Consider the following 24,557-nt stretch of genomic DNA (forward strand, 5'->3'; position numbering starts at 1 on the left):
GCACCAACAGTTTTCTAATTTAGTCATTACTCAGCTTCACCACTCTTCTGACAACCTGTTTCACTGTTGATATGGCCATTGCAGACTTTTGGATTCTCTTTCATGTTCATTGTCAATTTCACTTGCTTTCATACTATTGCCCTTTCCTGACTTTTACCATTTCTCCTGTAGTTTTTAACCTGAAGTTTTATTCTTCCTTATATTTTCAAGCCTGCAATTTACTTACATTCCCTATTTGTTTCATTCTACAATGACCTTTTTGTAACACTGGAAACTCTGATTTTGACAGCTAATTTTGATGTTATCAGAAAGGACCTAGCAAGTGTGGATTGGGACAGGCCAACTTCTGGCAAAGGTGTGTTTACTAAGTGGGAGGATTTCAAAGATAAAATTTTGAGAGTATATTATTTGTACGTATCAGTCAGAATAGAAGGCAAAGATAACAGGTTTAGAGAACTTTAGAGGCCCTGGTAAAGAAAGAGGTGCATAGCAGGTATAGGGAGGAAGGGACAAATGAAGAACTTGAGTATAAGAAGTGCAAGAGAACACTTAAGAAGGAAGGCTTAAAGAAGACATGAGGTTGCTCTAGCAGACAAGGTGAAGGAGAATCCCAAGGGCTTCTACAGATATATTAAGAGCTGAAGAATAGCAAGCAACAAGATTAGTTCTCTTGAAGATCAGAATGGTCAGCTATGCATGGAGCCGAATTTTTTCAGCTGTAGTTACTCAGGAGTTGGACACAGCATCTATAGAAGTGAGACAAAACAGCAGTCAGGTCATGGATCATATACAGATAACAGAGGAGGAGATATTTGCTTGAAATAAACAAGGTGGATAAATCCCAGGGCCTGACAAGGTGTTCCTCAGGACCTTGTGGGAGGCTAATGCAGAAATTGCAGGAGCCCTGGCAGAGATATTTAAAAACAACCTTAGCAACAAGTGAAGTGCTGGAAGATTGGAGAACAGTGGATGCCGTTCTGCTGTTTAAGAAACACTGTAAGTCAGAAATGTCAATGACTGATGAGCCTGACATCAGTCCAGATGAAGGGTCTCGGCCCAAAACATCAACTATACTTTTTTCCATAGATACTCCCTGGCCTACTGAGTTCCTCCAGCATTTTGTGTGTGTTGCTTGGATTTCCAGCACCTGCAGATTTTCTCTTGTTTGTGATCAGTAGTGAGAAAGTCAATGGAAGGTATTCTAAATATTTGGATAGACATGGACTGATAAGGGGTAGTAGAGGTTGGTCACGAAGATTCAGTCACTCAGTGTTCAAGATGAGGTAGTAAATTGGATAAGATATTCACTTTGTGAGACAAGCCAGAGAGTGGTTGCCTCCCTGACCAGAGGCTGTGACTAGTGGAGCACCACAGGGATCAGTGCTGGGTCCTTTGTTGTTTGTCATCTATATCAACGAAATGGATGATAATATAGTAAACTGGATCAGCAAGTTTACATATGACACCACGATTGTGAGCATAGTGGTGAAGAAAACTATCAAAGCTTGCAGCAAGATCTGGACCAGCTAGAAAAAGGGTTGAAAACTGGCAGATGGAATTTAATGCAGACAAGTGTAAGGTGTTGCAGCTTGAGTGGACTAACAGGGTAGGTCATACATGCTGAGCTGTGGGGCTCTGAAAAATGAGGCAGAATGAAGGGATCTGGGAATACAGATCAATAATTCCTTGGAAGTGGTGTCACTGGTAGATAGGGTTGTAAAGAGAGCTTTTGACACATTGGCCTTCATAAGTCAAAGTATTGAGGTACAGGAGGTGAGATGTTATGTTGAAATTATACAAGAGGTTGGTTGGTAGGGTCTAATTTGCACCGTTCTGATCTACATATCTACAAGAAAGATACCAATAAGGTTGAAAGAATGCAGAGAAAGCCTACAATGATGTAGATTTTCTACAACAGGATTACTAGTTGGAAAATGTCACAGCAGTGCTCAGTCAGAACAGACTGGGAAAGTAGTTTAATGAGGCTTTATGGGTGAAACTGAGGAATAAGAAAGGTATAACCACGTTAATGCAGCTGTATTATAGACCACCTAATAGTCCGCAGGATTGAGAGAAACAGATTTGTAGCAAGATCACAGACTGTTGCAAGAAACATAAAGTTGTTATAGTAGGTGATTTTAACTTTCCACTTATTGACTGGGACTCCCATACTGTTAAAGGATGAGATGGGATAGAGTTTGTCAGATGTCCTCAGGAAGGTTTCCTTAATGAGTACATAGAAGTTCCAGTGAAAGACTGTGTGATACTGATCTACTATTAAGGAACAAAGACACGGCAGGTGACAGAAATTTGTGGAGGGAACATTTTGCATCTTGTGATCATAATGCCATTAGTTTCAAGGTAATATGGAAAAAGATAGGTCTGGTCCACAATTTGAGATTCTAAGTTCAAGGAAGGCCAATTTTGACAGTATCAGAAAGGATCTGGCAAGAGTGGATTGGGACGGGCTGCTTTCTGGCAAAGGAGTGCTTGGTAAGCAGGAAGCCTTCAAAAGTGAAATTCTGAGAATACAAAACTTGTATATGCCTGTCAGAATAAAAGGTAAAGATAACAGGTTTAGGGAACCTTGGTTTTCAAGGGATATTGAGGCCCTGGTTAAGAAATGAAAGGAGGTGCATAGCAAGTATAGGCAAGCAGGAACATGTGAGGTACTTTTGGAGTATAAGAGTGCAAGAAAACACTTATGAAGGAAATCAGGAGACATAAAGAAGGGATGAGGTTGCCCTAACAAATGAGGTGAAGGAGAATCCAAAGGGATTCTACAGATATGTTAAGACCAAAAGGATTGCAAGGGACAAAACTGGTCCTCTGGAAGATCAAAATGGTAAATCTATACATGGAGCCAAAAAACCCGGGGTAGAAATTAAATAGATTTTTTACATCTGTATACACTCAGGACATGGACACAGAGTCTATAGAAGAGAGGCGAAGTAGCAGTGAAGTTATGGACCATATACAGATTACTGAGGAGGAGGCATTTGCTATCTTGAGACAAATTAGGGTAGATAAATCCCCAGGGCCTGATATAGTGTTTCCTCGAACCCTGTAGGATGCAAGTGCAGAAATTGCAGGGGCCCTAGTGGAGATATTTAAATCACCCTAGCGACAGTTAAAGTACCGGAAGATTGGAGGATAGCTGATGTCATTCTGCTGTTTAAAAAAGGCTCCATAAATAACCCAGGAAATTATAGATCATTGGTAGTAGGAAAACTATTGGAAAGTATTCTAAGGGATCAGATACCTGAATGTTTGGATAGATATACACTGATAGTCAGCATGGCTTGGTGCATGATAAGTCATATCAAATCAATTATATAGAGTTTTTCAAATAAGTTACCAGAAAAGTTGATGAAGGCAAGGCAATGGCTGGTGTTTACATGGACTTTAGCAAGGCACTTAACAAGGTCCAATATGGGAAGTTGGTCAAGAAGTTTCAATCACTCAGCATTCAAAATGAGGTAGTAAACTGGATTAGACATTGGCTTTGTGGGAGAAGCCAGAGAGTGGTAGTAGATTGTTGCCTCTCTGACTGGAAGCCTGTGACTAATGGAGTGCTGCAGGGATCATCGTTGGATCCATTGTTGTTTGTCACCCATCTCAATGATCTAGATTATAATGTGGTTAACTGGCTCAGCAAATTTGCAGATGACACTAAGAGTGAGGGTGTAGTGGACATTGAGGAAGACTATCAGTGCTTGCAGCAGGATCTGGAACAGCTGGGGAAAAATGGGCTGAAAAATGGCAGATGGAATTTAATGCAGACAAGACAAGCGGTAGGACCAACTAGGCCAAGTCTTACACAGTGAATGGTAGGGCACTGAAGAGTGCAGTATAACAAAGGGATCTGGGAATACAGGTCCACAGTTCATTGAAAATGGTGGCATGGGTAGATAGGGTCGTAAAGAAAGCTTTTGGCAGACTGGCCTTGATAAATCAGAGTACAGGAGATGGGATGATATGTTGAAGTTGTACAAGACGTTCATGAACCTAATTTGGGGTATTATATGTAGTTTTGCTTACCTACCTACAAAAAAAATGTGCAGAAAAAAATTACCAGGTTGTTGCTGGGTGCTGGGACCTGAGGGCCTGAGTTATAAAGAATAATTGATTAGGTTCAAACTTTATTCCTTGGAATGTAGAAGATAGAAAGGGGATTTGATAGAGGTATACAAAATTATGATGGGTATAGATAGGGTAAATGAAAGCAGGCTTTTTACACTGAGGTTTGGAGGGAGTACAACTAGAGTCATGCATTACGGGTGAAAAGTTAAGGGGAACATGAGAGGAAACTTCTTCACTCAGAGGATCATGAGAGTGTGGAACAAGCAGCCAGCTTAAGTGGTGCATGCAAGCTTAATCTCAGCTTTTAAGAGAAGGTTGGATAAGTACATGGATGGTCGGGGTATGGAGGGCTTTGGTCTGGGTGCAGGTCAATGGGACTAGGCAAACTAATAGTTGAGCACAGACTTGATGGGCCACAGGGCCTGTTTTTATACTGTATTGTTCTATGACTATGACTCTGAAAGGCATCAAGGAATATTGAGAAGATAGTATTTGGATAGGAGATGAATCATGATCATATCATGTGGTGAAAGAGGCTTCATTGGACTAATGGCATAATCCCAATTATATTTTTAATCTTTTTTTAAGATTTCTGTGCAACTGGAGTTACATATTTATCATGTTTGCCAATTTGCATCTGTCACTCATGCTTGTGGAATTGATATGATCACTTTTAACCACAAATATACAAAGTTTATTCTGTTTTTGAGTCATTATATATTCATTTGAAAATTATAATCAGCATTTCAAGAGACTTTAAAACAAAAAATGAGCATATACAGTAAGGCACCTTAATGATCTCCATGGATAGTTTTAGCTGTAAAACATACTAATTTGTAAAGCTGACTCAGGTGCTATATAATTTTGTTTTATGCTTAAAGCAACACCATTTTGTTCCTTAAGTTTCAAATATTTTGTGGAAGCATTGAGCTAGACTTTTCTTTCAGCAACAAGTAAACAGTTCCAGGCATTCAATGTACTTTGACATCTGATGTCTTTGTGAGATTTTTCATTAGAATATACTGTAAATTACAGATACAAACTAGCATGACACAACCATATATGAATTCAGCACCAAGCATTTGCATACATTGAGAATTAATGGTGAGGAATAATAGTAAGATTACAATGAAGAAAACTTACCCATGATGTTTGGATAATAGACATACTCAATTAAACATAGAAATCCAGATTTGGTTTTCCTCCACATGGTATGCTGCTTTCAGCCTTCTTTAGTCTAATCCTAAAGTATCACTGAACTGATGAGATCATCGGTATTTATAAATCATTCTCAAAAAAATATGGTGACACTGAGTTCTTAATCATCCACTTAGTCAATTACTGCAAAAAATCTCACTGGGCATGAAAACCAGATTTTATACATATAGCATGCTATTCCTCCAAATAAATATTTCAAAATTCTATTTTTGTATAAATCTTTTAAAATTTAATTTATTTTGTCTCATTTATTTATGGTATTTCAACATATATTAAAATATGAAGTCATAGACCGCTACAACACAGAAACAGACCTTTAAACCATCCAGTCCATGCTGATCTGATCTTCTGCAGATAATCAAACCTATTAAATGTTACAATTGAACCAATGTCTACTGCTTTCATAGGTATCTCATTCACACTCACACCACTCTCTGAATGAAGAGATTTCCCTTCAATATTTCACCTGTTACCCTAAACCTATGAACTCAAGTTCTCATCTCACTCAACCCGAGGAGAAAAAGATTGCATACCCCTCATTATTTTATACTGCTATAAAATCTCCTGATTCTCATATGCTCCAGGGAATAAACTCCTGACTATTCAAACATTCCCTGCAACTTCTCAAACCCTAGCAACATCCTTGTAAATTTTCTCTGCACTCTTTCAGCTTATTGATATCTTACCTGTAGATAGATGATCAAAATTGCACAAAATACTCTACATTTAGTTTCAATTTCTTGTCCAACTTCAACAGTATATTTCAACTCTTATACGCAGTGTGCTGATTTATGAAGCCCAAAAACATTCTTTATAATACTAAGTACCTGTAATGTTACTTCCAATGAATTATGGACCTGTACTCCCAGGTCTTTCTGTTCTACCGCATAATTCAGAGCCCACTGTTCACTGTGTAAATCATACTCTGATTTGTCCTCCTAAGGTGTAATACCTCATATTTGGCTGCAAAAGAATTCCATCTACCATTTTTCAGCCCATTTTCCCAGCTGGTCCAGATCACACTGCAAACTTTGAAAGCCTCCCTCGCTATCCATTACACCCCCAATCTCAGTATAATCGCAAATTTGTTGATCCCACTTACCATGCTATCATGCAAATCATTAATATACAGTCAGCCCTCCTTATCCGCGGGTTCCACATGCGCGGATTCAACCAACCGCGGATTGGGAAAACCTGGAAGTTCTCTCTCCAGCACTCGTTGTTTGAGCATTGTTCACCTCGCGTCTTGTGTTGTGAGTGAGAAGGAGGAGTTTAAGGCTGGTAAGGGATGGCTGGCTAGCTCTGTAAAGCGCTACAGCCTCAAGAACTTAAAGATTATGGGAGAATCGGGATTGGCTGATGCCAAGGCGGCATCAGCGTTCCCAGAAGAGCTACGATGGTTGCTTCTGTACTGAACATGTACAGACTTTTTTAGCTTGTCATCATTCCCTAAACAGTACAGCATAACAACTATTTACATAGCATGTTTGATCCAATTGGCTACTTCATCTTAAGTGCCAAGTGACTTCAACTTCTGGACCAGCATCCCATGCAGAACTTCATCAAAGGCCTCGTTACGGTCTATGTAGACAATGTTCACCACTTTCCTTCATCAATCTTCTAGGTAGCCTCTTCAAAAAAAGCTATGATTGGTTAGAATGACCTTCTATGCACAAACCCATGTTGATTGTTCCTAATAAGGCCGTTTACCAAAATAATTACATAGCCTGTCCTTTAGAATACCACATGACATCTGGCTCACTGGCCTATAATTTTCTGGCTCGTTCTTAGATACTGTCTTGAACAACAGAACATTAGCTATCCTCCAGCACCTTACACATGGCTAAGAACAATTTAAGTATCTTAGCCAGGGCCCCTGCAGTTTCAAAATCTGAATCAGCAAATTGTCTCATAAGTGCTGCTTCCTCAGAAATTTTTTTGTGGATATGATAGACCGCATAAAGCTGAACACAAATATAATTTAGAATTTGGAGAAACAAGAAATTAACTTCCATTGAATATACTGTGTTTAATTGAATAACTGTGCTTTGCAATTGTTCAACTAAGCTAAAAATGTTTTGTTGATGATTTTCATTTGTACTCAGCGAATGAGGCTTGTCACTTAAGTGTCCAACAATAATCAGTCAGCATTGACGGATTCCAGTTGCGCTAATAGCATTTCTCCATGACCACAATGTCCTGGTGAAACCTTTCACCATGCTTGTTACTGACAGTGCCAAGACTTGCAGCAAAGAAGTCTGAATGGCAACGCAGAAAACGTAACTTCAGTGAAATGTTGTACTTTATGGTTTTGTGTACTTCAAGCATGTTGTCAACCAGCTGCACAGTAGGTCGGTGCTCTGTAGTTACCATGAAAATCTTCAACAACATTCTTGATTGCTTTCCATGCGATTTTCTCTAGTCCCACTAGAAGTTCTTTGAACTGTCTGTCATTGATGAACTATTTGGTTTGTGGACCAACAAAATTGCCTTCCTTAATCTTGACATTAGTTATTCAGGGAAACATCTATCTTAAATATCGAAATCCTTCATGGAAATTTTTGTACCTGGTGACAGTAGGTTCCATCCTTGCAGTCTTCAACACAGTAATTCTACTTTTGCCTTCGACAAATGCAGGTCTATGACCAGGTCATTTAACTCAGATGAGGCTCACTCAGATGAGTCATCAGATGAAGCTCACTCAATATAAAAGATTCAAAATCTATATCAATATCAGTGTTGTTTTCCACTCCTGGCTTGTGAATCATGGCATCTTCATGTGATTCCTCTAAACTCCATGTCTCTGGTGATTTCGGTACTGGAAGACTATCGTTATGCAGCACAGCTCTTATGGCTGAATGGCAATTGGGTAATCAATGGATCTTGTGCTTTTAGCAGAGAGACCAGACACTCTGGTCAGACAGAAGTAGCAGTCCGTTACATGATCCTTCTGCTCTCACCATATCATCAAGATAGTGAATAGTATCGACTTACTTGAGAGTACCTCTGAGCCAAACTCTAAGATCGACAGCACATGTTGCATAGGAAATGTGAGTAGTCCAGGCTTTGTCTTGGTTGCCAATTTAACACATAAAATAGAGCTCATAAGCTTTCTTAATAAGAGGAGTCATGCTCAGTCTTTGAGATTTAAGCGTACACTAGCCACAAATATAACAGAAAGTACAATGGCTGTTGCAACATTGACAAAACATTTTGCTGTCAGAAGTACTCCTGAAAATATAATTACTTTATTATAGTGATGACACACAATATACTATGCATGTGGAGCATGCATATCAATGTGATTGCAAACCAATATATACAGTATATATATCTTGAATTATGAATTGAAATAACAAATACAGGTGATTTCAAATAAATGGTGTGTGATTGGGAAATTTCATGGTGACTTTCATGATCAGCACCCTAAAATACGTAAGATGCACCCAAAAGTATTCAGGAAGTAAAATCTTTGTTGTCCAGCATTATCACTAATCATGAAACTTATAGCGATTTCTATGTATTGCACCATATTGCTGCAACAAAACAATAAATATATATTTAGAAATAATAAACAAATGGAGCAAAAAGAGAGCAAAATGGTGAGGTACTGTGCATGAGATCATGGACCATTCAGAAATCTGATGACAGAGGGGAAGAAGCTGATCCTAAAATGTTTGAGTGTGCATCTTCAGGCTTCTGTATCTCCTCCTTGATGGTGTTGAGTGTTCTTCATGAGGCATTGCCTTTTGACGATGTCCTCAGTGGTGGGGAGGTCGTGCCCATAATGGAGTTGGTTGGGTTTACAACATTGCAGCTTTTTCCAATCCCATGCAGTGGCCTCTCCACACCAGTTGTCGATGCAACCAGTTAGAATGCTATGCATGCTACATTTGTAGAAATTTGCAAGCGTCTTTGATGATAAACCAAATCTCCTCAAACTGCTAATGAAATATTGCCATTGTAATGTCTTTGTTGTAATTGCATCAATATGCTGGGCCCAGTGTAGATCTTCAGAGAATTTGACACCAGAGACTTGAACTATGAAGCCTTTCCATTGCTGATCCTCCAGTGAATGTTGATCCCCTAACATTCCCTTCCTGAAGTCCACAATCAACTTCCTTGTCTTACTGATGTTGAGTGCAAGGTTGTTGTTGTGACACCACTCAACCAGTCCATCAATTTTACTCCTAAATGCCTCCTCATTACCATTTATCTTCTGCTAACAATAGTTGTGTCATCAGAAAATTTATAAATAATATTTGAGTTGTGCTTAGCCACACAGTCATAAGAGCAAAGAGAGTAGAGCAGTGGGCTAAGCATGAATCCTTGAGGAGCACCTAAGTTTAATGTCAGTGAATAGATGTTATTTCCGTTCAGCACTGACTGCAATCTCCCGATGAGTAAGCCAAAGATCACATTAAAGAGGGGCATATGGAAACCCAGATTCTGAAGCTTGCTGATTAGTACTGAGGGAATGGTGGTGCTAAATGCTGAGTTGAAATCAATAAACAGCAACCTGATGTAGCTGTTACTAATGTCCAGGTGATCCGAGGCTCAGTGGATAGCCAGTGAGATTGCATTCACTGCAGACCTGTTGTGACAGTAGACAAATTGCAGTGGGTCCAGGTCCTTGCTCAGGCAGGAGTTAATGCTAGCCATGACCAACCTCTAAAGCACTTCATCAGACTAGATGTGAGTGCTACTGGCAATAGTTGTGAGAAAGCTCACCCTGCTCTACTTCAGCACAGTATGACTGATGCCCTTTTAAAGCAGTGGGAGATTATAAATGTCCTTCAACACACCAGTTAGTTGGTGGTTTTCAGTGCCTTATCAGATACACAATTAGGGCCTGACATCTTGTGAGGGTTCACCCACTTGAAAAATGTTCTGACACTAGTCTCTGAGACAGATATCACAGGATCACCAGATGCCACAACAATTCGCACAGATCTAGTTTCATTTTCCCTTTCAAAGCACTAGCCTCTCATAGGTCTGAGGAGACATCTTGTCAGGCCCTGGAGATTTATTCAATGCTATTCACCACAAGGCAGCTAGCATCTCTTTTTCCATAAGCTGGATATGGTCCATGACCTCAATGCTCTTTTGCGTTAGTTCTACAGACTTTGTGTCTGACTCCTGAGTAAATATAGATGTGAAAAAAAATTATTTAGGATTTAAATGTAAAGAGGCAGTACACTGTTAAGGTAAGATACTTAACAGTGTTGATGAGTGCAGAGGAATCTTGGGGTCCATGTTTATAGCTCCCTGTAAGTGGTTTCACAGGTTGGTAAGGTAGTTAAGGAAGCATAAGACATGCTTTCCTTTATTAGTTGAGGCATTGAGTTCTAAATTCAGGAAGCCATGTTGCAGCCTTATAAAACTCTAGTGTGGCCACATCTGGAGTTTTGCACACAGTTCTGGTCACTCCATTATAGGAAGGATGTCGAAGCTTTAGAGAGGGTGCAGAAGAGGTTTACCAGGATGCTGCATTAGAGGGCATGTGCTGTAGCGAGAGATTGGACAAACTTGGGTTGTTTTCTCTGGAGCAGGTGTGGCTGAGGGGAGATCTAATAGAGGCTTATAAGGTCCGTGTGAATGTAAAGAAAGTGGAAGGATATAGACGACAGATATATTGTTTAGGCAGAAGGGGTTGACCATTTGATTTCTAATTTTAATTAGTTTGGCACAACATTGTGGGCTGAAGGGCCTGTTCCTCCGCTGTACTGTTCTATGATCTATGTTCTATCTACCCTATTTCTTCCAGCTCCATGCATAGATGACCACACTGATCTCCAAGAGGGCCAATTTTGTCCCTTGTTATCCTTTTGCTCTTAAAATAGCTATAAAACCCCTTCATATTCTTTCACCTTGTCTGCCAGAGCAATCTCAGGTTATCTTCTAGCATTGCCAATTTCTCTCGTGTTTTCTTCCATTACTTATATCCCTCATTAGTTCCTAAATGCTGAAACCTGATACACACCTCCTTCTTTTTCTTTACTAGTCCTCAATATCCCTCAATAATCAAGATTCCCTAAACCTGTTAACCTTATCTTTTATTCTCATAGGAATATACAAATTCTTTAATCTCAATTATTTTACTTTTGAAAGCATTCCACTTACTAAGCATCTCCTTGCCAGAAAACAGCCTATTCCAATCCACATTTGCCAGATCCCTTCTGATGCCATCAAAAATTAGCCTTCTTCCAATTTAGAATTTCAATCCAAGGGCCTGTCATATCCTCCTCCCTAACTGTCTTGAATAAACCAATGGAATTATAATCACCACTTTAGTTATGACCTCCACATATCAAGAAACTTTCTTGAATATATTTGACAAACTCTATCCCAGCCAATCCCTTTTTAGCACGACAGTCCCAGTCAATATGTCGAAAGTTTAAAAAAACTACTTATTGCAACGTTATATTTCTTGGACCTATCTGCTATCTCTCTACAAATTTGTTTCTCTAAATCTTGCTGATTATTAGGAGGTCTACAATATAGTCCAATTAACACGATCATCCCTTTTTTATTCCTCAGTTCTACCAATGTAGCCTTAATAAGCAATGAGCCCTCAGGTACGTCCTCTCTGAGCATTGTCATAGCAATTCCACTGTGAATACTACCAACCCTCCCTCTTTAGTCTCTCTCCTCTATTCCAGAACACTGAGCCACCAGTCCTGCCCTTCCTGCAACCAAGTCTCACTTATAGCTACAACAAGCCGATCCATGCCTGAAGTTCGTCTGCCTTGTATACAATACTGCTTGCTTAGAAACAGACCTATCCCAGAATGTCAACATCTACTTCCCCCACTTTCACCCCCTTGCAATTCTAGTTTCAAACACTCCCCCCTCCCTTGAGCAGCACTAACATATTTTGCTACGTGTTTTTTAAAGATACAGCACACATTTAACAGGCCCTTCCGGCCCAACAAACCTGTGCTGCCCAATTACCCCCATGTAACCAATTAAACTACTAACCTGTACATCTTTGGAATATGGAGGAAATCGGAACACCAAGAGGAAACACAACAGTCACAGGGAGAACGTACAAACTCCTTACTGGGAGCGGTGGGAATTGACCCAGTTGCTGACACTGCTTTAGTGTTACACTAACCACTAAGCTACTGTACTACCCAAATATAATTCCTATATTGCACTCACTAGGAGTTAGTTAACATTGGCAGGTTTTATTTCTTGGTGCTGTGGGTGAAAATTTTTTGGTGTGAATCATTGCTTCATCAGCTTGATGATATCATTACTTCAGACATCAAAGATCATATCACAGATGTCTCATGGCAAGTGGCTTTAAGAAAAGTGAAATGCACGTCACAGAGGTTGTTAAATCACTGTAGGCAACTTTCATCAAGGTCATTGATAAGTGACATCACTCCTGACTACAAAGTTCAAACTACACTTGTACAAACATGATGTATTTGCCCCAGGCAGAATGGATTTATCTACAACATGTTGAAGGTTTTCTGGGTAGAACTGCACAAGATGCATCCTGTAATGTATTTTGCAATATACTCAGCTATTTGCAATCTATCATCATTAAATTTAATTAGAAAATAATCTATTCTATTGCAACCTAGGCCCCAAACATTTCAGCCAGCAATCTTGCATTCTTATTGCATTGTAGCACCGAAAGTTAGTGCTGTTCAATTTTTTTTAAATTTCAAGTATTTACTTGAAAGTTCATTAAAAAATTCATGATTTCATATTTAGTTTACTTCTACTCAAAGTGTAAAACCAGTATATAATGGCAAAAAAAGGATCTATTTCATTCAACTGTTTTTTGGCTCATATTCAGAGAGACATAGCAATAGATCAACCTGTCCTGCTGGTACATTCCAGTCTACACGCCTTGCTTGTGTCACATGCCCCATTGATTTCATTGTTTTTTTCCATCTCCCCTATTTACGGACAGGGCAGCTGTTGAAAATAAATAAAACATCAAAACCAACACAGCAAGTTACCATTCTTAGTAAGGAACCTGAAAAAGCTTTCAACTCCATTTCATAGTAGTTAAACTTTGCTATATGTTTTCAGTAATGCTTGAGATATTGGAATCTAAGTATACATCGTGGTACTATATTACTCTCTGAAGCCGAATCACAATTTTTCAATGCAGTATTTTTCTCGCACTTAAAAACTTCACCCTGACTTTCTAGTCACATTTTATAAAGGTCATGGGACTGCATGTGTACAGTACATCTGAAAGTTGAATAAAAACATTACTTAAGCGCATCTTGTGAAATGCCAGTACAGTCTTAGTCATCATTTCAAAACTGAGCAATACAAGTGATTGTGTTATTCAATGTTAATTATTAAATTCTCACTACTAGTTATTGGATAAATCTCATTTCTCAACACAAAGAATTAATTATCAACATCAAATGGTACAACTTAAATGCTACCTTATTTTAATTAGTTTTTGGATTTCAGCCAAAGAATAAATAAAGTAATCTCCTGTGCACAGGTTTCTCTCAGTTCAAGCAAATATTTTGCTCAAGAAGGTATTTGCTCTGCAGGTTTAACTACATTGTTTTGCCAGTGCTTGTTTTTTGCAGCTAATTCCATATCAGTTTACTTTTCTTCCACCCTCAATTTGGCAAATTATGATCTCCCCTTGTCTCTCACCTCACCTCACTTCCGATTTTATATTACCTCTCTAAATCTATATTCCCAAGCATATATTTGGGTAAGTTGGTTAATCATAACTCTGGTTAATGGTCAGGATCTGGGCAAAATATGTATGGTTTAACACACTTCATCTCTGTTCAGTAGCTATTTCAACAGCCAACCTAGAATTAGGCTTTAACTGCACAAGATATCACAGCCAGAAATACAATATATTAGTAGTTCTATCATAATATACAAGAATAAATGTTTTAGTAACTAACATGAGTAAATGCTTAATTCTCGTCACAGTACTTCAACAATTTTATGTTTAGCACTGTATTGCTGCTATAAAACAAAAGAAAAAATATAACATATGTGGGTGATGATAAACCTAGTTCTGATATGGGTCTCTATAGTGGACTGAGAGTGGGAAAAAACAGGGAGAGGAGATTGATGGTTGGGAAAAGGGGAAGGGAGTGGGGAGGGAGCAGGAAGCACTGGAGACACATTCTGACATGATCAAATGACTTTGCCTGGTGTCTCACAGCTGGGTGTGTCTACACCCACGCCAACCCCCACCCCTACACTTCTCTGCCACCTGTCCCACACCTCTCCCATGGCACTCCACCCTCACCATTCCCAACATCCTTTGCTCCTCCCAGATTTACAAACTCGCTCTCTGTTCCACATTGACAAATACAGCACTATGCAAAAGTTTTAGGCACCCAAGCTATATATAGGTGCTTAAGACTTTTACACAGTATTGTACAAATCCACTGATGCATCGGATATACTCTCATATAATATTCATATATAATGCTCTATATCATATATGATATTATATCTCATATAATAGCACCACTCCAAATTCTCCTTCAACCCTTTAGAAATACAAACTTTCTTTCCAATACAATGTTTTTTTTCTAAAATTTGCTTGTATGAAATGTCACATTAGCATCATACAGCTCATATATACAGGCCCTTAACCCAACCCATCCATGCAGACCAAAGTGCCTTCCTTAACTAGTCCCATTTGCTTGTATTTGACCCATATGTTGTCTAGTCCTTTCTTAACAATGTATCTTGCAAAAGTCATTGTATCTGTCACTTCCTCTGGATATTGAAAACTGGTTTTGAATCAACTCTGGTCACTCTTTGTTAGATTAAAGTGGCACAGAGAAGGAAAAGAAAAGAAGTTACTAGAATAGTGTAAGGGATACTTTACCACAAAGTTAAACTGGAGAAGCTAAGGTTGTTCTCAAGGGAGCAAAGAGGTTAACAGTGATCCAAGGAGCAACAAAGATCTGAAATCTTCTAGAGAAAGTACAAGGGGTATGTAAGGAAAAACTTAATTTTATATATAGAAAGCAGTTATGACTGGAATGCACTGCCTCTAGGGATGGTGGAAACATAATGAATCAGTAGAAATAGAATAGGCACATAGGGGTGACCAATTTAGGGGTAGGAGTGAGTGAATGGATTGCTCTTCTAGGAGCCATTATATACTAATTGGGCTGAATGGTTTTCTTCTGTTCCAAAACAAAACAGCAGTTCTCTGAACAGCTAAGTTATGGAGTCAAGGGGGCAGGCCATTAGGCTTACTGAATCAATGCCAATCACCATGCACACAGCTGCACTAATCCTGTTTTACTCTCCCTACATTCTCATTATTCCTCTCCCCCACCCCCCCCCCCGCCCCAGATCCTACCACTCACCTGCACTCAAGGGGCAATTCACAGTTGCCAATTAACCTATCGATGCTCATGCAGAACCATAGAACACTACAGCACAGTACAGGCCCTTCAGCCCTCCATTTTGTGCCAACCCATATAATCCTTTAAAAAAGTACTAAACCCACACTACCCCATAACCCTCCATTTTTCTTTCATCCATGTGCCTGTCCAAGAGGCTCTTAAATACCCCTAATTTTTAGCCTCCACCACCATCCCTGGCAAGACATTCCAGGTACTCACAACCCTCTGTGTAAAAAACTTACCCCTGATGTCTCCCCTAAACTTCCCTCCCTTAATTTTGTACATATGCCCTCAGGTGTTTGCTATTGGTGCCCTGGGAAACAGGTACTGACTATCCACCCTATCTATGCCTCTCATAATCTTGTAGGCCTCTATCAAGTCCCCTCTCATTCTTCTACACTCCAAAGAGAAAAGTCACAGCTCTGCTAACCTTGCTTCATATGACTTGTTCTCCAATCCAGGCAACATCCTGGTAAATCTCCTCTGCACCCCTCCATAGCTTCCACATCCTTCCTATAATGAGGAGACCAGAATTGAACACGTACTTGGGATGTTGGAGAAAACAAGAGAACCTGGAAGAAAACAGGCACAATTCTACAAAGATAGGACCAGAGGTCAGAATCAAATCCGAGTTGCTAGAACTGCAAAGCAAGAACTCTGCTAACTGTACCACTGTGCTGCGCTATTTGATGCACTTGATTATATGCCAAAAAAAAAGAATGAATATCCCACGGTTGTCATGGACTTTATAAAGACACAAGTGTGTACCCACGAAATCACTCAGAATGTTACTCAACCAGAATGAACCAAAAGATCTGTAATCTGTTGAGGGTTAGATGATGGTGTTCAAGTTTTGCAACCCAGAAAAGTGAAAAAGTTCCAGATATGACCTCTGGAAAACTATCCCACACGTAAAATGGCAATTTCAGACCAAACTTGAAACACAGAAGGATGTTTGACAGCTGTGGTAGAGATTGAATGCCATCATCTCTTACAAAATAAAACCAAGCAACATAAATGACAATAAGATTTTGTTCCCAGATGAGCTCAATATCTTCTATGTTCACTTTGACCAATAAAAGCACCTTCACAAACTCCGATAGACCCAATGACATGTGATTTCAGTTTCTGGGGCCAAAATACGAGCAGCCTTCAGGAGGACAAACCCACTTAAAGCATCTGGCCTAGATCGTGTATCTGGTTGTGTACAGAAGACATGTGCTATCAACTGGCTGGAGTGTTTTTTGACATCTTTAACCTCCACCTTCAGCATTCCGAGGAACCCACCTGCTTCAAGCAGGCTTCAATCACACTGATGTCCAAGAAGAATATGGTAACCTGCCTCAATGATTATCGTCCAGTAGATCTTACATCCACTGTGATGAAATGCTTTGGGATGTTGGTCATGAAGCATGTTAACTCCAGCCTGAGAAGTGACTTGGATATGCTCCAATTTGTCTAATGTCACAACAGGTCAACAGCAGATGCCATTTCATTGGCGCTGCACAGAGCTCTGTAACATCTAGAGAAAGAAGATACAGATATCAGGATGGTCTGTTCGTTAAATACAGTTATGTATTTCACACTTATCAACCCCTCAAAACTAATCAATAAATTCCAATTCCTAGGCCTCAATACTCCTCTGTGTGTAACTGGATCCCCGATTTCCTCAATTACAGATCCCAGTCAGTACAGATTAGCAGCATCTCTTCCACAATCACCATCAGCACAGGTACACCACTTGGTTGCGTTCCTAGTACCCTGCTCACTTTATACTTAAGACTATGAGGCCAAATACAGGTCCAATGCCATATTTAAGTTTGCTGATGATACCACTGTTGTTGACTGATTCAAAGGTGGTGGCAAATCGGTTAATATGAGAGAGATTGAAAACCTGGCTGAGTGGTGCCAAGACAACAACCTCTGATTCAATGTCAGCAAGACCAAGGAGCTGATTATTGACTTCAGGAGGAGACTAGAGATCCATGAGCCAGTCCTCATTGGGGTACCAGAGATGGAAAGTGTCAGTAACTTCCTGGGCATTAACATATCAGAGGATTGTGATTCTGACCGTAGTTTACATACTGCCAGATGATAAACAAGCACTAATGCATTTAATGCCACGATTAGCAAATGAAAAACAGCGAATTCTGACACCTTTCAAATTATTATCAGATACATATCACCTGCAGCACCAGGGGTTCTGACACATCACAACCAATGTTACACTACAATTAGGAATGCCTACCATTCTCTGCTGAGACTGCATTTCAGTAAATTTGATCACTTACCTGTCCTCCTGCCTACATACAGACAGAGGCTAATTCAAGCTTCCAGAGTTAAGGAAACAAAGAGTGGTTGTGGAGGCTGAGGAGGGTTACAGGATTGCTTTGAGTCAGTAATTGGGCTATATTCAAGGATTTATCAGAGGATCTGAACGAATATGCCACAGTTGTCATGGACTTTATAAAAACATTCATAGATGAGTGTGTTCCCACAAGATCTTTCAGTCTTCCCCAACCAGATACCCAGGATCCTCAAACTGCTGAGGGCTAGATCAGTGGCTTTCAGATCTGGTGACAAAGAAAGATACAAGAGGTCCAGGTACAATCTCCAGAAAGCCATCTCACAGGCAAAGTGGCAATTCTGGACCAAACTTAAATCAATGAAGGATGCTCAACAATGTGGTAGGAATTAAATGCTATCACCTCCTACAACGTGAAACCAAGCAACATACTAGGTGACAACAAGGCTTTGCTCCCAGTTGAGTTTAATGCCTTTTATGCTTGCTTTGGTCATGAAAACATGGAGGCAATTTCACGAACTCTCACAGCCCTTGAACGCCTTGCGATTTCAGTCTCTGAGGCAGACATGAAAGCATTCTTGAGGAAAGCATCCAACCCAGACAGGGTTACTAGCCAATAATTAAACATCTGTGCTGATGTAAAGACCTGGACTGGAGTGTTCTCCAGTATCTTTAACCTCTCACTCCAGCTCCTTCAAGCAAGCATCAATTATACCAATGCCAAAGAAGAATGTGGTAACCTGCCTCAGTGATCATCATCCAGTGGCACTTATATCCACTGTGATGAAGTGCTTTGCAGGTTGGTGAAGAAACATATCAACTCCTACCTGAGAAGCAACTCGGATCCATTCCAATTTGCCTATCGTCACAACACGTCCAGAACAAATGCCATTTCATTGGCTTTTCACTCAATTCTAGAACATATGAACAGTGAAGATGCAAATATCAGGATGCATTTTGTTGCAGCTCAGCTTTCAATACTATTACCACTCAAAACTAATCAAATAGCTTCAAGTCCTAGGCGTCAATACCTCCTTGTGCAACTGGATCCATGATTTCCTCATCTGCAGACCCCAATCAGTTTGGATTAGCAACAACATCTCTTCCACAATCTCCCTCAGCACAGGTGCACCCCAAGACTGTGTAGTTAGCCCCCTACTGTACTCGCTTTACACGTATGACTATGTAACTAAGCACAGCTTCAATGCCATATTTAAGTTTGCCAATAACACCACTGTCACTGGCTGAATCAAGAATGGCGACAAATCAGCATCTAGAAGGGAGATTGAAAATCTGGTTGAGTGGCGCCACAACAACAACCTTTCACTCAATATCAGCAAGACCAAGAAGATGATTATTGACTTTAGGAGGAGGAAACCAGAGGTCCGTGAGCCATAACTCATTGGGGGAACAGAGGCGGAGAGGGTTAGTAACTTTAAATTCCTCAGTGTTATAATTTCAGAGGATCTGTTCTGGGTTCAGCACACAAGTGCCTTTACAAAGAAAGTATGGCAGTTTTCTTAGAAGTTTGCACAGATCTTGCATGTCATCTAAAACTTTAACAAACTCCTATAGATGTATGACAGAGAGTATCCTGGCCGATTGCATAACAGCCTGGTATGGAAACAGCAGTGCCCAAAAATGGAAAAGTCTAAAAAAGTGGTGGATACAGCCCAGTTCATCACAGGAAAAGCCCACCCCACTACTGAGCACATCTACATAGAGTGCTGCCACCAGAAAATAGTATCCATAATTAAGTATCCCTACCGTATAGGCCATGCTTGCCGTTACAATCACGGAGGTGGTAAAGGAACCTTAGGTTCAGGAACAGTTGTTATCCTTCAACCATCGGGTTCCTGAACCAGTGTGGACATCTTCACTTACCATAACACTTAATTGATCATTGAACATAACTTCTAGACTCACTTTCAAAGACTCTACAGTTCATATTTTCAGTAGAATGTGTGTAATTATTTATTATTACTACTTGTTTCTTTTGTATTTGCATGGTGCTGTTTTTTATTGATTCTACTGTACTTTGTTCTACTGTGAATCTCTGCAAGAAAATGAATCTCAGGGTAGTATATGGTGACATATACGTACTTTGATATTAAATTTATTTTGAACTTTGAAAATGCTCTGCACAGAATTCAAAGGAGATTCTTCAAATTAACTTATATTTTACTCAAAGTTGAGACACAAACCAAATACCATTTGGAGATTGAGCAAAGTGAGTTGAAGAAATATTCAGTGTTCTGTGACTGTTAGATGTAATACAAGAAAACTGTATAATAATTTCCAGGATTTTGCACCCCTTTTTGATTAGTTTAAAGAAGTTGATGTTTAAACTATTAAGACTTGATAATGGAAATGATTCTAGTTAGTACTTCAGTGTTTATATTACAAGTTTGTAGTGTTCTCACTCAGGTGTAAGAGAACGCTGAACTAAACACCGAGGTAAACCGTAGTCAATGAAAACAGGATCACAGTAAGATTAACCGTTTACTGTTCACTCTTCCACATTAACGTATGGTGAAAACTGTTGATAAAACAATACAAGATTTGTACAGTATTTGTTTCCTTCTTGATATCACATTTACATCGTAAATACTTGCAAAAGTAAACTACAACAACTACATTACATTAAAATGCAGCATACAGTAGGAATCTACCTACGCCATTGACTGCTTTAAATACACTTCAACACAAACTATCCGCAACTCTTTAACTAACGAAAACATAAACCTTATCAACCGTCATTACTTTTAACAGAATCAGCATTAACATTTTAATTCAACATATCGATTATCTCATGAACTTATGGCATTGCTTCACTATGTTTCTAATGCGTAGAAAGACAACTTTTCTTGCGCTGATCTTGCACATGTGAGCCCCCTCCTTCCCATTTCTCCAAACCGGTATTATAAACTAAACAAATGCCATAAAGGCAACACAAAGTTAGAAAATATTCTATAATGAGCTAGAGACTGAATGGTGACCTATGATGAATTACTAAGTGTTCTAAAATTACATTGATTGACTTCTCCTGAAGTGGCATTGTGTGCCTATAGGAGTTGCAATGCATTCCTTTTCTGTTTGAAAATTACTTACATTTAACATCAAGGGATATTTTGGCAGATTTCACAGAATTAATTTTCTTACTCTCACTCAAGATTGGAAGCACAATAAGACTGTCTAATCCACTTGAGCAAGCACTCACTGCTATCCTTGTCACCAATTAAAGCAGGTCTCTCAGCTTAACCACTCACTTTGGTAAGGCACCAATCTCCTCAAGATCATTGGTACTCAATATTAACTATTCACAAGCAATCTTGTTACATCAGGTGAAGTTCCATTTGAGCCTTTTTCTTGTCTGTAAAGTATTTACTTCTGGTACTATCCTGGAAAACAATGATAATCCCTGGCCCCTTTCTGCACTGCAGGCTATTTCCTTAACCCCGTATCTGTTGTCTTTGTCCTCCATTTCTCCAACAAAAAGACTGTGGGCTTTGCATATTTCTTTGTTATTAAGACTGGGTCTAATCTAATCTAGTTCTCTGCCCTCCTAGGTCAGGCAGATCAAAGTTCTGCAGAGTCAGAGACATCACAGAAATGAGCTGTTCATCCTCCAAGTACATGCTGACCATCACCACCCACAACACTAATTCTATATCTGCCCACATTTTCTGGGGTGAACTTCTGCAGCTCTGAACACTCATATTTCTAAATTTCCTCCTATCTTCCCCTTACACTGAGACCATCTTCGCTATAGGATCCACCTCCTATTCTGTATCTTCTATTCTCACCAGATTTCCTTCCTGCTCTCTTTTGCCAAAAGTTCTCAAGTCTTCAGAAACTGTACTGTCTCATCAAAAAACAAACCTCTTCCCGCTGCACTTGAAAACTATTGTTCTATCTTCACCCCTCCTTTACTCACCCAGTGTCCTACAATGTCCTGTCATCTCAGTATTCTGTGTCCATCCATCCCAGAAATCCATGTGGGAATCCCAATCAGACTTGTAATTTTGTACTTTGAGAGGGTTACTCTTATCTGATTCATAGAGAATTTTGTGTCTCTGTGACAAAGTTGATCAACCTCTTCTCATCTTGTTAAATCTGCTATCCTAGTTAACTATACAGCATCCAGATTCAACTTTCCATCAACACTGTCCTTTTTGATAGAACTAAACTTGACTGCTTCCATTCTTACCTATCTGGTCATAGCCAAAGGATCCCTCTGTCTTTTCCTCCCACACCACAGCATTACCATTACTTTATCTAAAACAAGGGTTCCCAACGACATTTATGCCATGGACCACTACCATTAACTGAGGTGGCTTTGGACCCCAGGTTGTGAACTGCAGATTTAAAGAATCCAACTTTGGTCCTCTCCAATTTCTCACTTAAACACTGCCCATCAGTAACATTAAACAAGAAAATGCCAATAATTTTCATGCATATAGTTTAAAGCACTTGTCAATACCATGCCAATATATTTTATTGACAATTTCAATGTCCCCAATATGTGAGTTCAAGAGTGAATGATGGAAATTTTTCACTAATTAATGGCAAGATCAAAGCTGCGGCCCTCGTCCATATCATAAATACACCAAATTAAGGATTGCTAGGGCACCTGGCCAAATAATGCTTCCATTTTTATTTACTGAAATGATGATGGACAAACTTTTTGTTGCTACTGTTGTGTTTGCACATGAAGTTGGAATAGTTTCCATTATCAGACATTAGGGTTATCAGAAAATAATGACAGTAAAAGGTTTCACCCATTTTTTTAAACTAGAAAGCCAAAAAAATGTTTTTTTACAGTAAAAAGCTTCTCTTGCATACTGTTTTATACAGGTCAAATCATCGCACAGTGCATTGATCTAGACAAGGGTTCCCAACCTGTGGTCCACAGACCCCTTGGTTAATGATAGGGGTCCATGGCATAAAAAAGACTGGCAGCCACTAATTAAGAATAAGGTAAAAGAATAACAATGCAGAATATATATAAAAACTACTGATAGAGTGCAGCACAGGTGAACAATTAAAATGCAAGATTATAATTAGAGAGAGCCCATTTTATCATACAGGAGTATAACACTAACTCTAATCCTGGTTTTGCAGGAGCTTTGCAAACTTCAAAAAGTTTTATGTCACTCCTCTCACACATGTTGAAAACAAAAGAAGTTGATGAGGAATCAGTTTTTTTTGTTCAGCCAGTCTCATCTCCACCTCTGATTCTCTGGCTAGCATTAAACACGTGCCAAAAGACCATCCAGATGAAACATCTTCCAGCTGAATCAGTCACTATTTCCCTTTCCAAAGATGCTGCCTGGCCTACTCAGTATTTCTAGCATTTTCCATTTTAATTAAAAACATGCTGTACAATTACAAAACCCATTACTATCATGCAAACATCTTTTTTGACAATCAAATTTTTTTCTCAATGCTTTTTCCACAGTGGATGAGTGGATTTTTTGCCTCTCAGTTCCAGCATAAAGGATGCTTATTTGCCTTTTTATTTAATATCTCCCAGGTATACCAGGTATACTCAGATTATTTCTTATCTTTTTGGCAAAATGTTTATAGAAGCTTCAGTCCACATTATTCAGCTGGTGATATAGTGGCATCAGCACCGTACCTTGCGGGAAATGGTCCTGGGTTCAAATCTCGCCTGCTCCTTGCTGGGTTGAGTGCTGAGCTGGCAACGCAACCTCAAAAAAACAGACAAATGCTAAAGAAATGGCAAGGTTTCTGCCCGTTGTACCACAAGGCATGATGAGGAACAACATTCTGACCACACATCCACATCGTCCCCAAGTCTGTACACATTTTATGACTCTGCCTACTGATGAAATGTTCATTTGTGCATCTACTGCTTCTAGATAAGACTAACCAAATACATTCTATCCTCCATAAACTTGAGGTTATTGATACTCTCCTACACGAGGCCCAACTCTCACCAGTATCAAAAGGCCTTACACGAATATCCAGCTGGTGAAATGATATCGCAGTTTTAAAATTCTTATCCTTGCTTTGAAATCTTTTCACAATCTAGCCCTTGCCTACTTCAGCAATTTCTGTCAGCTCTACAGTTTCTGCGATATCTGTATTCTTCACATTTTGACCACTGGAGTACATGTGCGTTGTGTGTGTGCACCCTTAACTCCTGGTGGAGTCGTCGGGGTGCCGTCATGACAAGCTTTTTGCACCGATCTTTTTGGTGATTGCTCATCAAACGGCGTGTATTGGGCATCTGAAACCTGGCGGAGCCCATTCCTCTCCAGGTTTTTTTTGGAGCAAGACGGATTCAAACTCGAGAGCCTTCGCTCCAAAGTCAGGCACTGATGCCACTATGCCACCAGTCGGCAACCAGCTGGAGTATATCCAGATCTAATTATGGTGGTTGTAGTTTCCATGACCCTCCCTCAGCCACTTTCCTCCTCTAAGATGCAACATAATTTTTTTCACCATCTGCCTGGTGAAAAAGTAAATAAAGTTTACTTGAATATACTCAGCTCCATGACAAAATTGACTTACTTTGCTATGAAACATATTTTGCTACATTAAAA

The 24,557-nt window shown here is 39.5% G+C and overlaps 1 protein-coding gene across 6 annotated transcripts in view; it reads right to left on the bottom strand.

Annotated features, from left to right (window-relative positions):
* Positions 1-24,557, bottom strand: part of LOC140741761 (metalloproteinase inhibitor 3-like) — a 125,122-nt gene that overhangs the window by 98,782 nt on the left and 1,783 nt on the right. The window contains exon 2 of one of the 6 annotated variants that reach the window (XM_073072118.1): positions 17,019-17,202. The exons of the other annotated variants lie outside the window; for them this stretch is intronic. The gene's annotated coding sequence lies outside the window, so the exon portion shown is untranslated. The remainder of the gene's footprint in view (positions 1-17,018; positions 17,203-24,557) is intronic. 6 annotated transcript variants of the gene reach the window in all.

Source organism: Hemitrygon akajei, chromosome 19 (genome assembly GCF_048418815.1).
Source record: "Hemitrygon akajei chromosome 19, sHemAka1.3, whole genome shotgun sequence".
NCBI lineage: Eukaryota > Metazoa > Chordata > Chondrichthyes > Myliobatiformes > Dasyatidae > Hemitrygon > Hemitrygon akajei.